Here is a 13,402-nt window from a genome sequence, read left to right as displayed (position 1 = left end):
ATGTTAACAACAACAACAGGAAATGGAGGAGTACTCTGCTCCTGAAATGTTAACAGCCCACTGTCTCTTACACAGAGCGTCACTAAAGAATTCTAGCTAAATCTAAGAGGTTAGTAGAGAACAATGTATTTTGTGCTATCATAACAATTCATTATAAGAGTGCAAATACAACTGCTAAGAAATGCTACTTAACAGATATTATATTGGTACTTTTTAGTACTATCCTGTCCTGGAAGTTTCAAAACAAGCATAATTTCTCCCCCATTCTGAGCTTATGGACTAGCGAACCTGTGATGTTGGGTTTTCAAATTCATTTATGCACCCAGCACACTTCATTGATTGCCTCATCCAGCTCAGTCTGGATCCTGGATGCACTGTTACTCTTAAATATAGGCTTTATTTATCATATTCTCATTTTTTTCACTGGGGGTTAACTACCACATAATGCAAACTTCATTTTAAGCCTATCTCCTTTCCTACCCAATTGTCTTGATTCTCTTTCTCCACCACTCTAGATCCTCAGCAAGGAGCCAAGAGGTTATATAAGGCCACAGCCATGATCAACAGTACTATCTAAACTGGAAAGCCAGCAGTGCCAAATACATTGCCTTGAAGAAGTGGAACCTGCTTCATACAATTAAGAAATGATTTGATTTCTGTGTTCATAGAAATATTATAATCCACTGTATTTCTATAGCATTACAAAAGACAAAGTACTCGTTAAACTTTCTTCCTATAATTTGCTTATTCACTGTGAATTTGGCAATTGACCAGGTAGCAGTGAATATTAACAACTTATTTTTGTAAGTAGACAGAAAGAAATGCAACTTGGGTTTGCTTATAAATACTTGGGTGAATGATGACAAGCTTTACAACCTCTTTCTTACTTGGCAAGTGGTTCAGTTTTGAAGAGTTCAGTTCAGAATCTGGACACAGTGAATCCGTAATTCTGTGATTTCATAACACTAGGGATTGGTAAATTGCTGAAGCGGTCTTAAGTGAGAGGAGAGTTATTCCTTCATTGCAAGGAAAGAGCAGGCACATTGAAAAGGGTGTGAGAGTACCGTATACACAGCAAACCGCTTGTGTTTTGTCTGAAAACTTGCACTGAGTTCTAAGAAATAAACAGACAGGTGGGAAAATGTGTTTCTTTCCTTTGAGTCACTTTATGAGTGGAAACCTCACAGAAATCGGTTTTGCTGAGAAAGACACCACCAAAACCATTTTCTGTTAATGAAAACATTAAAAATAAGTATCTTCTGGAAGACAATTAAAAAAACATAAAGAATGATGGCTACTTTGACACTAACATACAAACTATATAAAAGCTATTTAGTTTTCTTATAGCTATACTAGAATTTCCCTACTAAGCAAATCATGTCTCTTGAAATGTGCAAAAAATATAGTTTCTAGGTTCTTGTTACACATGGCACAGTTGTGAATTACATTTTTACAAGAATGGGTTAACATATGTAATTTTGTTATTTCATTAGACTTGAAGATAACCAATAGATTGAACCAAAATGTGAACCAAAAATGTGGCCTAATTGTAGGTTAGAAAAATAAAACACTGTATATGGTTTTTATTATAGTATAGTATAATGGGTTTTATTATACTATACTTATCAAACTACCTATCACCTCTGTTTCGGTTTTGACACAGAATTAGGAGATTTAGGATTTAGTTTAACCTTTACCCAAGAAGTTAAAGAACCAAATGAAACATTGTTTTATTATTGTTAAAAATTATAACTCAGTAGCGGAGTGACACAAATGCTGTGGTGGACATTATCTGGAAACAAGATGCTCGTTAGTTAACACTTATGTACAGAAAACAGTATTCAAATGGTATTTCAACCACAATGTTACAGACTTAGAAATCTTTTTAGCAGATAGAGCTTTAAAATGCTATGACCTCCTTTTATGAAATAAATTAATAAATTTTAATTTATTTATTGTCAGAACACGGCCCAAGAATGGAGTTGTATGAGGAGAATTCTGAGTACTTGTGAGGAAACGCCAAGGAAACAAGACAAGAATCTTGTGATCTCAGTTTCTTTTCTTTTTTTTTTTTTTTTTTTTTGGTTTTTTTGAGACAGGGTTTCTCTGTGGTTTTGGAGCCTGTCCTGGAACTAGCTCTAGTAGACCAGGCTGGTCTCGAACTCACAGAGATCTACCTGCCTCTGCCTCCCAAGTGCTGGGATTAAAGGCGTGCGCCACCACCGCCCGGCCATGATCTCAGTTTCTTTAAAAACCCAAAGTTGTTCTTGGAATGTACTTTCATGCCCCTCCCAGTGTAGCAGATAGGAGAGGGTTTGCTTTAGATTATTCATTACAACTGCTATTGTTATTTGTTTATGTGCCTCTATGGAAAACAAGCTTTTGCCACACGTTGCTTGTCCTTGTGATTATACACAGCTTGAACTCAAGAGAACTTTACTTAGGTGACCTATCTTAACACTTAGATTTACAGATTGACGCTCTGAATAAAGTTGTCTATTGCATGAGACTTTAGTCTGTTTCATTTTTAGGCTCCATTCTCCCAAATATCACTGCCAGTTAGAGTGGTAAACAATTTATTAGCTGTTTTTTATTGGAAAAAATTATTAATGAATGACAGTTTTATCTGACAGTTAATAAAGAATGGGAATTCATTTATTATAGTTCAATAATGCCATAAACAACTTTAAAAAAAACTTAAAAATAAACCAAACAAAATACTTAGAAACTCTGAACAGACCTGGGATATTACATGAAAAAATGTAAGGGCAAGATACTGCTTTCAAGTGCACACAACAGTTAGAAAATTTGGGTGTGTGTGTGAAGGGATGGGGGCTTTCTTTCAGACCATTACCCTCCCTTCATTCAAAGGAGTCAGTTATTTTGTTTCTGTATTCTTTTGAATAAGTACCTGACTCATAGTGCTTGAGACCCAGTCTATGTTTCACTTCAAGTTCTATTATATCTGAAAGGACTTAAGTGATCAAGGGCTGAAGAGAAATGGCTGCTTTAGAATCCCCCTCTACCCTTACAAGTTGAGAGATTCTGAGCAAGTACTGAGCCAGTTACTCCCCAGTTTCCTGTCTGTGGGAATGGTGGCAGCACATTATTCCCTGAAAACTGAGGGGACGAACGAGTTTCACAGTCACGATTAAGTCTCTTTTGTAGTCTAAGTACCTTAATTCAAAAGTTAAGCAGATTTCGTTTTCTTTGTTTGGCAAGTAATCTCCAGTTTTCACTTGTAGACACAGAACCTGAAATCAGTGTAGTGGAGTTCCATTTGCGTAATTGCCATCTTCCTGCCTCAAAGCCACCACGGATTTCCCTGTTGTCTCACCTTTGCCTAGGTCTCTCTTTAGGTAGGTGCTACGAGGGTGATATGTCTACCCCTAAACTACTTGAGACGGGTAAATTTTGGGAGGGGGATTTAGTTGTTAAGTCAATAGCAGTATGCCAATTTGGTGTGCTTTTCAGAAAGATCATTATAATAAGAAGGTCAATAAATAAATAAGAAGTATAAAATATACATCTATGAAGAATCCTAGACTCATTGCTCTAATGAAAGTAATTTAATGAAATTCTGAGGTGCACCTATGTAACTGACTCTTAAAAACATAACCTATCAGAGTTATACAGAAGGACCTATCTTTGTCTCAGCTGAGGACTACTGACTTTTGATGGAGGAAGGTCATTGGTTAAATAAAGAAACTGCCTTGGCCCTGATAGGTTAGATTTAGATAGGCGGAGTAAACAGAACAGAATGCTGGGAGGAAGAGGAAGTGAGCTCAGATGCAGGGCAGCTCCTCTCAGAGCAGACGCGATGAAGCTCCAACCCAGGATGGACGTAGGCTAGAATGTTCCTGGTGAGCACACCTCGTGGTGCTACACACATTAATAGAAATGGGCCAAGCAGTGTTTATATGAATACAGTTTGTGTATTGTTATTTCGGGTAAAGCTAGGCAGGTGTCCGGGAGTTGGGTGGCAGGAACGCAGCCCGCAGCTCCTTCAACAGAATGGCACCCAATTGAATCCACAGAAAGCCTGAGAAAGCTTGGGAAAGAACAGAGTAAAGCATTTTTCTTGGTAGCAGCAATTTCTTGGGTCTGCTCCGCTTGCTACAGGCAAGCAAGTGCTCTCATCTAAGAGAGGCTTCCTGACTCAGCTTTAGCTGCAAAATCCTGAAGCTCTTAAGAGGTTCGGCCACGAAACACTTAAATGGTGTTGATAAAAGCCGACTGGATGCTTGTTTGTTTTCAGCAGTACCAGGAAAAAAGTTTTGCTGTTTTAAAATGCTGGCTTTGTGGGCCGTCCTGCCAGGGCAAACTCTGACTCTTTCAGGCAGACGGTCGGGTCTGACTGAGTGTGGTCTATGAGCAGAATGCTGCAGCTTAGTTGCTGGCAGGGACCTTGAAACGCCATAGACTTGTGACAATAAACATGGCTACAGCAGGTACCTCCGCCATGAGACTGAAAGCTAAGGGATGGGCTGGATCCAGTCGCCAAAGCCACGGCTTTAATCCTACCCATATTGATCAGTAATTTAAAGGCTCTTGTGGTCAGAAAAAGAGACATATACAGTAAAAGAAAGATTCAAAGTCGAAGCAAACATGTAAATAAAACTTAAAAATAAAAATTACAACTTGCAATAATTATTATACTAAAATTAAAAGTGTGACATTTAAATTTTCTTGAGGCTTTCTTTTTAAAGGCACCATCTATTTTCCTGCTTGCTGCTCAGAGAGCATCTGCTCCTGGGTACAGGGCGGTCTTGCACAGATCTACCCATTTCATGTTGGTTCCGGCGATAAACTGTATTAATGACCTTAAGATTGGCTCTTTCTTTTTACTTAGAATTCTGAGAATTTATATCTTAGGTGGGCACTATGGAGATCAATAAAGATGAAAACAGAAATGTGTTGGGGGCTGCAGACCCCTGGTGCCTTGACTTTCTTTGCCTGCTTCAGACCCTTTGCCTGTTGGAGTAAACTGAGCAAAACAACTTGTTTTCCTGTGTTTGCAGCTGCTCTGAGCATAAGACCCTCATGAGTTTCTGACGGTAGGGAGTGAACTCTTGTGGGTTTTACAGCTGAAAATCCCAAGAGCTGGGGCATGGCTATCAGTTAAGGATCCCTATATAAGCTTCCCTGGAGCACAATTAAGTTGACCTTGTTTCAAGGAAAACCCGTGTCCCTGTTTCTCTGTCTCTGTGTATATGTTTTTAAAGCTCTAGCCTCTTTCCCTGCTAGCAAACTGGCAAGTGGTCTAAAGTGCAGGCAGTATGCTACAGGTGTGGTACAGTAATACGTGTGGTACAGTTGCTACAGAACTCTATGTAGTACACGTAGTAGTACGGATGCTACAGAAATGAAACAACTGCATTAGCCACAAAGAAGAAGAAAACTCGATCATTTTTGAGACGCTTTTACCATTTTGTTTTCCATTTAAGTTTCTATACTGTATTCCAAAACACACTGTCTATATACTTTAATGTAATGTTCTAGTAGCAGAGGACTAGAGAAGGGGAAATGTACACATAATTTATAACTTCTTGGAAAGAAAGTGTTATGTGGGATTGCACACATTTGGCCTTTGAGCAGTCTGCAGGTGTGATCTTAATTACTTTGAGTTTAATTTGGTGGGAAGACCTGCTGACTGTGGGTGGCACCATTCCCTAGGAAGGGGATCCTGAAACGTATAAATGTGAACACCTAGCACAGTAGAAGCATGCATAAATTCATTCTCCTTATTCTTTTAACGGTGTTGTGCCTAGCTGCTTTATGTTTCTGATGCCTTAATTTCCTCACAGTGACGAACTGTAACCTAAACCTTTAGGCCAAATAAGCCCTTCCTCCCTAAAAGTGCTTTTGTATGATGTTCTATCACAGCACTCAGAAAGGAAACTAGAGCAAAATGGTAGAGATTGTTTTAGATTCTACAACAGTTCAATTAAAATGTTAAGTGACTGACAAACTGCCAATATGGGTATAACTATCTTTGAAATTTCCTGCTTCATGAAAAAGTTTGCCGGATATTATGGGCCCATAAGATAAAGATGGGTGTCTCAATGTTCCAGAAGAAATCTGGGTGACTGTCCAGGCAGCGAGATGTCTCTGTCAATTCTAAAGTTTTAGAAGTTGCTTACAATGTATTTTATGCTAACTTAGGTAATATTATATCCTTCTGGGGTCTTTGATGGAGTTAAAGAATAGATAGTTATAATTATAGTTTTACTTAGTTATGATAAAAGATAAAGTAGATATAAATATTATAACTCTAATTCTTGTTTGATACCTGTTTTGTTATATGTAATTTTACTATGTTAAAATTAAAATCTTCTTTTTTATTTAAACAGAAAAGGGGAAATGGTGTCAGAAGCCCTTCTGTATATGTGTTGCTTTTATTGGTTAATAAATTAAGCTGCTTTAGGTCAATGTCTTAGCAGAATATAGCCTGGCTGGAAAAGATATAGAGAGAGAGTAGGCGGAATCAGAGAGAAGCCATGTAGCTGCTACAGGAGATGGACCTCTCCACTGGAGCCTGCCAAAACCTTGCTGGTAGGCCATGATCTCGTGGTGATGCACAGATTAATGGAGATGGGTTAGTTTAGGATATAAGAGCTAGCTAGAAATATGCTTATGGATTTCACTTAATATACCCACAAGAATAGGGGGAAAATGAAATAATTAAGTTTAAAAATGGGTGGTAGAGGCAAAATGCTGTGAGCTTGCCATGTCTCATATCTTTAACAACTCTGAGAAAGGAGACAATCAGTCAACCACAATTTATGGTAGTTTCTTCATTAGTTTTACAATACAGTTATAATCCCATTACAAAGAATTTAAAGGAACTGTTGACATTTTTTTTGCTGACTTTTAGTTTACTGTCTTAAGTATTGTGCAAAATACCAGGCTCCACAAAGAGATGTCTGCTTTAATGGTATTTATTGACCTGTATTATGTTGGAGTTAGCCTGAATAAACAAAGACAAACATGACATGGAATCAGCTAAATTGTTGGTAAGTAGATTCATGGTATTTTTTTTTTTACAATGTTTTATTGTTTTTAATCTAAACACTACACATATAAAGTAGGACTTTATTCTTAACTAATCTTGTTATTATATGAAACAATAATATTTATTAAAAGTATCTTTGTAAAGCCCAAAATCGGGATACTCAGAGGTGGATTGACTGAATTTAATGGATTAAACTACAGGATCCTTCACTTGCCTGGCTTATTTCAAGACTCTGTGCTTAAGTTTGTAATCAGACTCTTATGCTTTTCTTCTTAAAGCGGTGTTGTACATAGTTACAAGGAAATCTTGACCCACCCTAGGCATAAAATGATATTGAAGAGAGAAAATCTGAAAGGCCCAGGAAGAAACCACACTTTCGTAAGAAGCACACTGTTTCTGTCTATCAATGCATCCTCATTTGCTATGGACACCGACTTAGAAATGCTGTTTTGTTGCATTGCCTGGGTTCTTTAAACTCTAAATGAAATTTGTCCTTTCAGGACTGAGAATAATCACAGTGTTTAAGGAGAAAATGATGGGAAGGGTTCTAGGAATGTGTTTTCATAGGGAAAGTACTACACTGCAAGAATGAGGACCTAAGTTCACATCTCAAGCACCCATGTTTAAAAAAACAAGTGCCAAATGGTCTTGGGCCTATAATCGTAGTGCTGGGGAGTGGGGACAGGAGTGCCCCTGAAGCTTGACAGCCAGCCCTAGCTGAGTCTCGAGCTCCAGCTCCAGCAAGAGACCTGCCTCAAAACATATGGTGGAAAGCAATTGAGGATGATGCCAGAGAGCAACTTCTGTTCTCCATATGCATGCGCACACACCGGCACACAGGTGCATACAAACATGAACACATCCATATACATGAACAGAGATGAGAAGTGTAGATGCAGAAGCCAGATTCCAGGAATAAAAGGCATGTTAGCGAGACTCAAAACTTTTCACTAGGACAACAATAATTACTATCCATAGCTAAGTGCTACATGCTTTTGAGAAAAAGACTACAGATTCTCTCAATCCAATTGACTTTAGTACTCACGGAAAAGAAGTATGGCAAGTTTACACAGACTGTGGGAATCCTTACCACAAGCAACTCCATGCTACCATGTTTCTGGTTTCTAAAAACCGTAACTATATCCCACAAGTACCTCTGGACCTCACCATGGAATGCCCACACCTCTGAGCAAGGAATCTACTATGTCTGTGTACATTTCTTACTATAATGCCTTGGCCCAGTTTTTGAAGAAAAGAGAATAAAAATTAATTTGATAAATAAAAAACGAAACTGTCCTAAATATTAAATTGAAAAATAATAGTTGAAATGGTTTTATCTATTTTATGTCAGATACTCCCCTCACTTTTGTGGAATAAGACTGCCTCAAAAAATAAAATAAAATCTATCCCACCTCATAAACAGTCTACTCCCATAAACAAAAAAATGATTACAACTTGTCTCCTGGTGATACTTACTAAGCAGAAGACACACTTCACAGACAGGGTGAACAACTCAACACTGCAAATAGTTCAGGTACTCAGTGGGTTATAGTTAACTGACTAAGTAGCTGGTTTGAGGGATCAAGGGCCCTGAAACAAAGAGCTACAATGTCACAGTAAAGGAGATAGTTCTCTACGCCTAGGCACCCAAAATGAACCTGAGTTTCTGAAGGAGCCAGTATATGCCAGTCCATAAGAGCACAACTCTTCGTGTGCTATTTTCTCCTTTAGTTTGATTTATGTTGTTGCAGTACTGTGCATTGCTTCTAGGACCTTGTCTTAGGGTTTCTATTGCTAACCATGACTAAAAACCAAGTTGGGATAAAATGGATTATTTGGTTTATATTCCCATATTACTGTTCATTAAGGAAGTCAGCATAAGAACTCAAACAGCAGGATTCTGGAGTCAGGAGCTGATGCAGAGGCCATGAAGGGGTGCTGCTTACTGTCTTGCTTCTCATGGCTTGCTCAAGCCACCTTCTTATAAAGCCCAGGGATTGCGCCACCCACCATGGTTTGGGCCCTCTCTCAATGATCACTAAATGAGAAAATGCGTTACACCTGGATCTCATGGGAGGCATTTCCTCAACTGAGGTTCTTTCCTCTGATGTCTCTAGCTTGTGTCAAGCTGACACACAAAACCAGCCAGTACAGACTTTATATTTGCTAGGTATGAGCTGTGCCTGTATCTCTAGCCCTCTCCACTCCTTTATATTTAAATTCTGTTATATTTGTTTCTCAACTTCCCCTTTCCTGGGAGCATTAAAGTATTAATATAATAAAAAGTACAGATTTGGAGATTTGCCAACTTGGCATCTCGTCTTGGCTCTGCCAAATATTGTGACATGTTGCTTACTTGAGCCATCATTTTCTGGTATATACATTGGGTAGTAACAGTTCTCCCTTAGTCATTTTCATTTCCCTAAGCTCCACTGGCCTCCAAATCAACTGGAGTTAAAACCCAGAGTTCTTTTTGGACCAATTAAATGAGAACCTCTGTGGGTTAGAGAGTCTTGGAATCTGAATTTTGCACCCCTATGTAGTTTTTGTACAGTCAAATACTTCAAGATTACACCCCAGCTTGTCCTCTGAAGAATTAAATGGAACTACAAGGTGAGTAGTTCCCTACATGTTTGGCTGCCCCCATTAGTTTATTTTCCAGGAAGCTCAGAACCCTAAAGTCAAGATATAAGATCATTTTACTAAGGATCTCTCTTTTATCCTTTCCTGCAATGCCATGAGCCTTCTACTTTCTGAGAAGGAAGGGCAGGTTCACTGGGGAATGGGGTAGGGTTGTGACACAAGGGGGCTTCCGTAGAATTTCATTAATGTGAGTGTATCTACCCCACAGGATGATATGAGGATTAATTTCTATTTGGTAATTTACTGTGTGTAAAATGCCTTGAAACCCTTGGAGAAAAGAGCTATATAAATGTAAAATAATAATTATAATAATAAAAACCTCAACTATTTAACTGATCAGTGAAATTAGCCAGAAGATTTAGTCTGCCAAGGGACAAGGCTGAAACCATTATAAGCGGAAACATTCTACATCATCATATCTCATAACTGCTATCACAAAAAGGGGAAACAAAGGGTGAAAATTAAGATAAATCCACAGTCTCAATGTGGATTTAAATGACAGAGGATCACCAGTAATGTTTCATGAAAAGCAGGAAATGCAAAAATGACAGCTGCATTGTAATTCTAACTCAGCTCCAGTCCTGGGGTTTTATATACTTTGTTCTTTATTTGTATGGAAAATATCTCATCAGTACAACACCTCAAATTTAGCATTATTAAAATGCTTAACTATGCTTCAACTTGGTTAGAATATGTTCCTAATTTCTGCATATTGCTGGTAATACTTTCCTATGTGAAGAATAGTGATAAAGGTTGTATGAACTTCCAGGTAATCTGTGAACTAGAAGTTTGCTGTGAACTTGACTCCCCATGGATATACCCTAAGACATGCAGTAGGGAAGAATAAGCTACCTTTAAATATAGGCAAGTTAAATGTCCAGGAGACACCTTTGCTCTCAAAACACATTTTTGTGTAGAGACTCATGGGAATTTTGCTGTGCTCAGCTCTGATATTATCTGTTCCACATATTAGTTTCATGGAGCTCTTCTTACCAAAAACCTGAGGGGGTTGAACCAAGGAGTTTTCTATATTAAACACCAATCTCTTATTAAGGCATAGGAAAGAAAACAAAAAGATGATAGAAACCTTCATAGGAATGCTCGGAATGCCTGAGAGCCTGGGCTTAGCAACTGCACTGGGTCAGGTGTCATTCAGAAGACAAACAATTAGCTAGAAAGGGTCTTTGGTAATGAACAGGCTTTGAGGCCCTGGGTAAGTTTTAACTCCGTTTATGGAGCACACAGAAAATCGTTTCAGTGTATAAAGAGATGCTGTATTCTTCCATAAAGCAAAGTGGGAAGCTGAGACTTTTGAAACAAACAGGGAACCCTCCCCCCACACAAAATTACCAATTTATCAACCAACCAGTCAACTACATCTGCCACGAACAAAACCCAAACAAGAAGAGCATGTTGCACCTTGCTCTAGGTTAAATCATTAACTGACATTTTTCAATATCCAGTACCAAGAGTGGGTATAATCCAAGTGATTGTACTATAAACTAAAACAAATCAGTACAAAGTCAAATTGTTTAATAAAATCTTAAACTAAGCTTTCATCTATCTATAAGGTAGAGTGATCAATGAAATAATGAATGAGAAAATTTTAAAGAACTGAAAAGACAGAGGTAAAATTGACTTTGTATGAAGTAGTAAAAACTTGAAATGCTTTTGATTTATAGAATATTGGCATGGGACACATACTGCTTAACATTGCCGAGCATTGTAAATGTGATCTGTGTTTAAATAATTCATTCAGAAACAAAACATCAAAATATAATAGTTCTGGTATAGCTGCCTGACTTCAAAGGGCTTCTGAAATGGACACAAGCAAGGGGCCATGTTTTGAATTGCTTCTGTGGGGGTCACTAGCACACAACCATATCCAGCTAAGTGCTGCCCATGAGCTATATTACAAGCACTTTAAAATCTCATCTTTCCTAGACAGATACTTGTTGCTCTGTGACACTAATGGCACTGCCAATGCCCTGGCCTTCTAGCCATGTTGTATTCTTTGCCCTTGTATCACAAACCAGCTGTTCTCATCAAAGTGGAAAAGCCGCCTGAATTGTGTGAAAGGCACAGCTCGGGATGTTCTTCCTTTCAGATCCCTGTCAATGAAGACTGTCCTCTTTTTCTTGTGTAGAAAGGGGGTTTCTGTTCATTTAAGTACTAAGCACATTACTGTGCTTTTAACAAAGCACACTATCCTGAGTGAGGTATCCCAGACCCAAAAAGAGGAACATGGGATGTACTCACTCATAATCGGTTTCTAGCCATAAATAAAGGACATTGAGCATATAATTTGTGATCCTAGAGAAGCTAAATAAGAAAGTGAACCCAAAGAAAATCATATAGTCATCCGCCTGGAGAGGGGAAGTAGACAAGATTGCCGGGCAAAAACTGGGAACTTGCGGGTGAGGTGGCAAGGGGCAAAGGGGAAATGGGATGAGAAACATGAGAAGGGGAGGATGGGAGGAGCTCGGGGGATTAGGATGGTTGGGATATAGGAAGGGAGGATACGGGAGCAGCGAAGTATATATCCTAACTAAGAGAGCCATCTTAGTGTTGGCAAGAGACTTGACTCTAGAGGGGTTAGCAGGTGTCCAGGGAGATGTCCCCAGCTGGTACCTTGGGCAACTAAGGAGAGGGAACCTGAAATGACCCTATCCTATACTGATGAATATCTTGCATATCACCTTAGAACCTTCATCTGGCGATGGATCGAGGTAGAGACAGAGTCTCAGTTTGGAGCAACGGTCTGAGCTCTTAAGGTCCAAATGAGGAGCAGAAGGAGGGAGAACATGAGCAAGGAAACCAGGACCACGAGGGATGCACCCACCCACTATGACAGTGGAACTGATTTATTGGGAGCCCACCAAGGCCAGCTGGTCTGGGTCTGAATAAGCATGGGTTGAAACTGGACTCTCTGAGCATGGCGGACAATGAAGGCTGATGAGAAGCCAAGGACAATGGCACTAGGTTTCGATCCTAATACATGAACTGGCTTTGTGGGTGCTTAGCCTGTTTAGACGCTCACCTTCCTGGACATAGATAGAAGACCTTCGTCTTCCCGCAGGGCAGAGAATTTGGACTGCTCTTCAGTATCGAGAGGGAGGGGGAATGGTGTGGGGGGAGGAGAAGAGGAGTGGGGATAGGGGAAGGGGACTGGGGGGAGGGGGCAATATTTGGGAGGAGGGGAGGGAAATGCGAAACGGGGAGAAGGTGGAAATTTTAATTAAAAAAGAATAAAAAAAAAACAAAACAAAAACAAAGCAGACTACATGTGATAGTACAAGCTATACCACAGTATTGTCAATAGTGTTTTAAAAGTTTTCTGTATATTAAAATATATTTATTTGTCCAGAAAAGTAATAATAACAATATTCTTTAAAAAAACTTGACATTACTATCTTCTAAAAAAAAAAAGCTAACTGAGAAATATCAATGGGAATACACGTGGGGAAGAAAAATCACTTGAGGAGCAACATACTCTTCCTGAATTTCTTTTCCCTAAATATCCAATGGAATCCTCTGACGTGTGTTTTCCTTTCTCGTCATGTTCAACTGAAGTGCAGCTCTTGAGACACAGAAGAAAAACAATGCTTTAGATGTTCTGATGTTCCAGACTTGCAAAGTATTAGTTTGTTTGTTTTCACATTGTAAAGGCACTTCAAGAAGGAAAAGTTTCAAAGTAGTCCCATCATTCATAACATACAAAAGCAGCAACAATAGGAATAGTGG

General features: G+C 38.9%; 1 protein-coding gene across 8 annotated transcripts in view; it reads right to left on the bottom strand.

Annotated features, from left to right (window-relative positions):
- Zbtb20 (zinc finger and BTB domain containing 20) overlaps window positions 1-13,402 on the bottom strand; it is a 795,981-nt gene that overhangs the window by 317,113 nt on the left and 465,466 nt on the right. The window lies entirely within an intron of this gene.

The sequence above is a fragment of the Chionomys nivalis genome, chromosome 3 (assembly GCF_950005125.1).
Source record: "Chionomys nivalis chromosome 3, mChiNiv1.1, whole genome shotgun sequence".
Classification (NCBI taxonomy): Eukaryota; Metazoa; Chordata; class Mammalia; order Rodentia; family Cricetidae; genus Chionomys; species Chionomys nivalis.
This window is presented reverse-complemented; position numbering and strand designations above follow the sequence as displayed.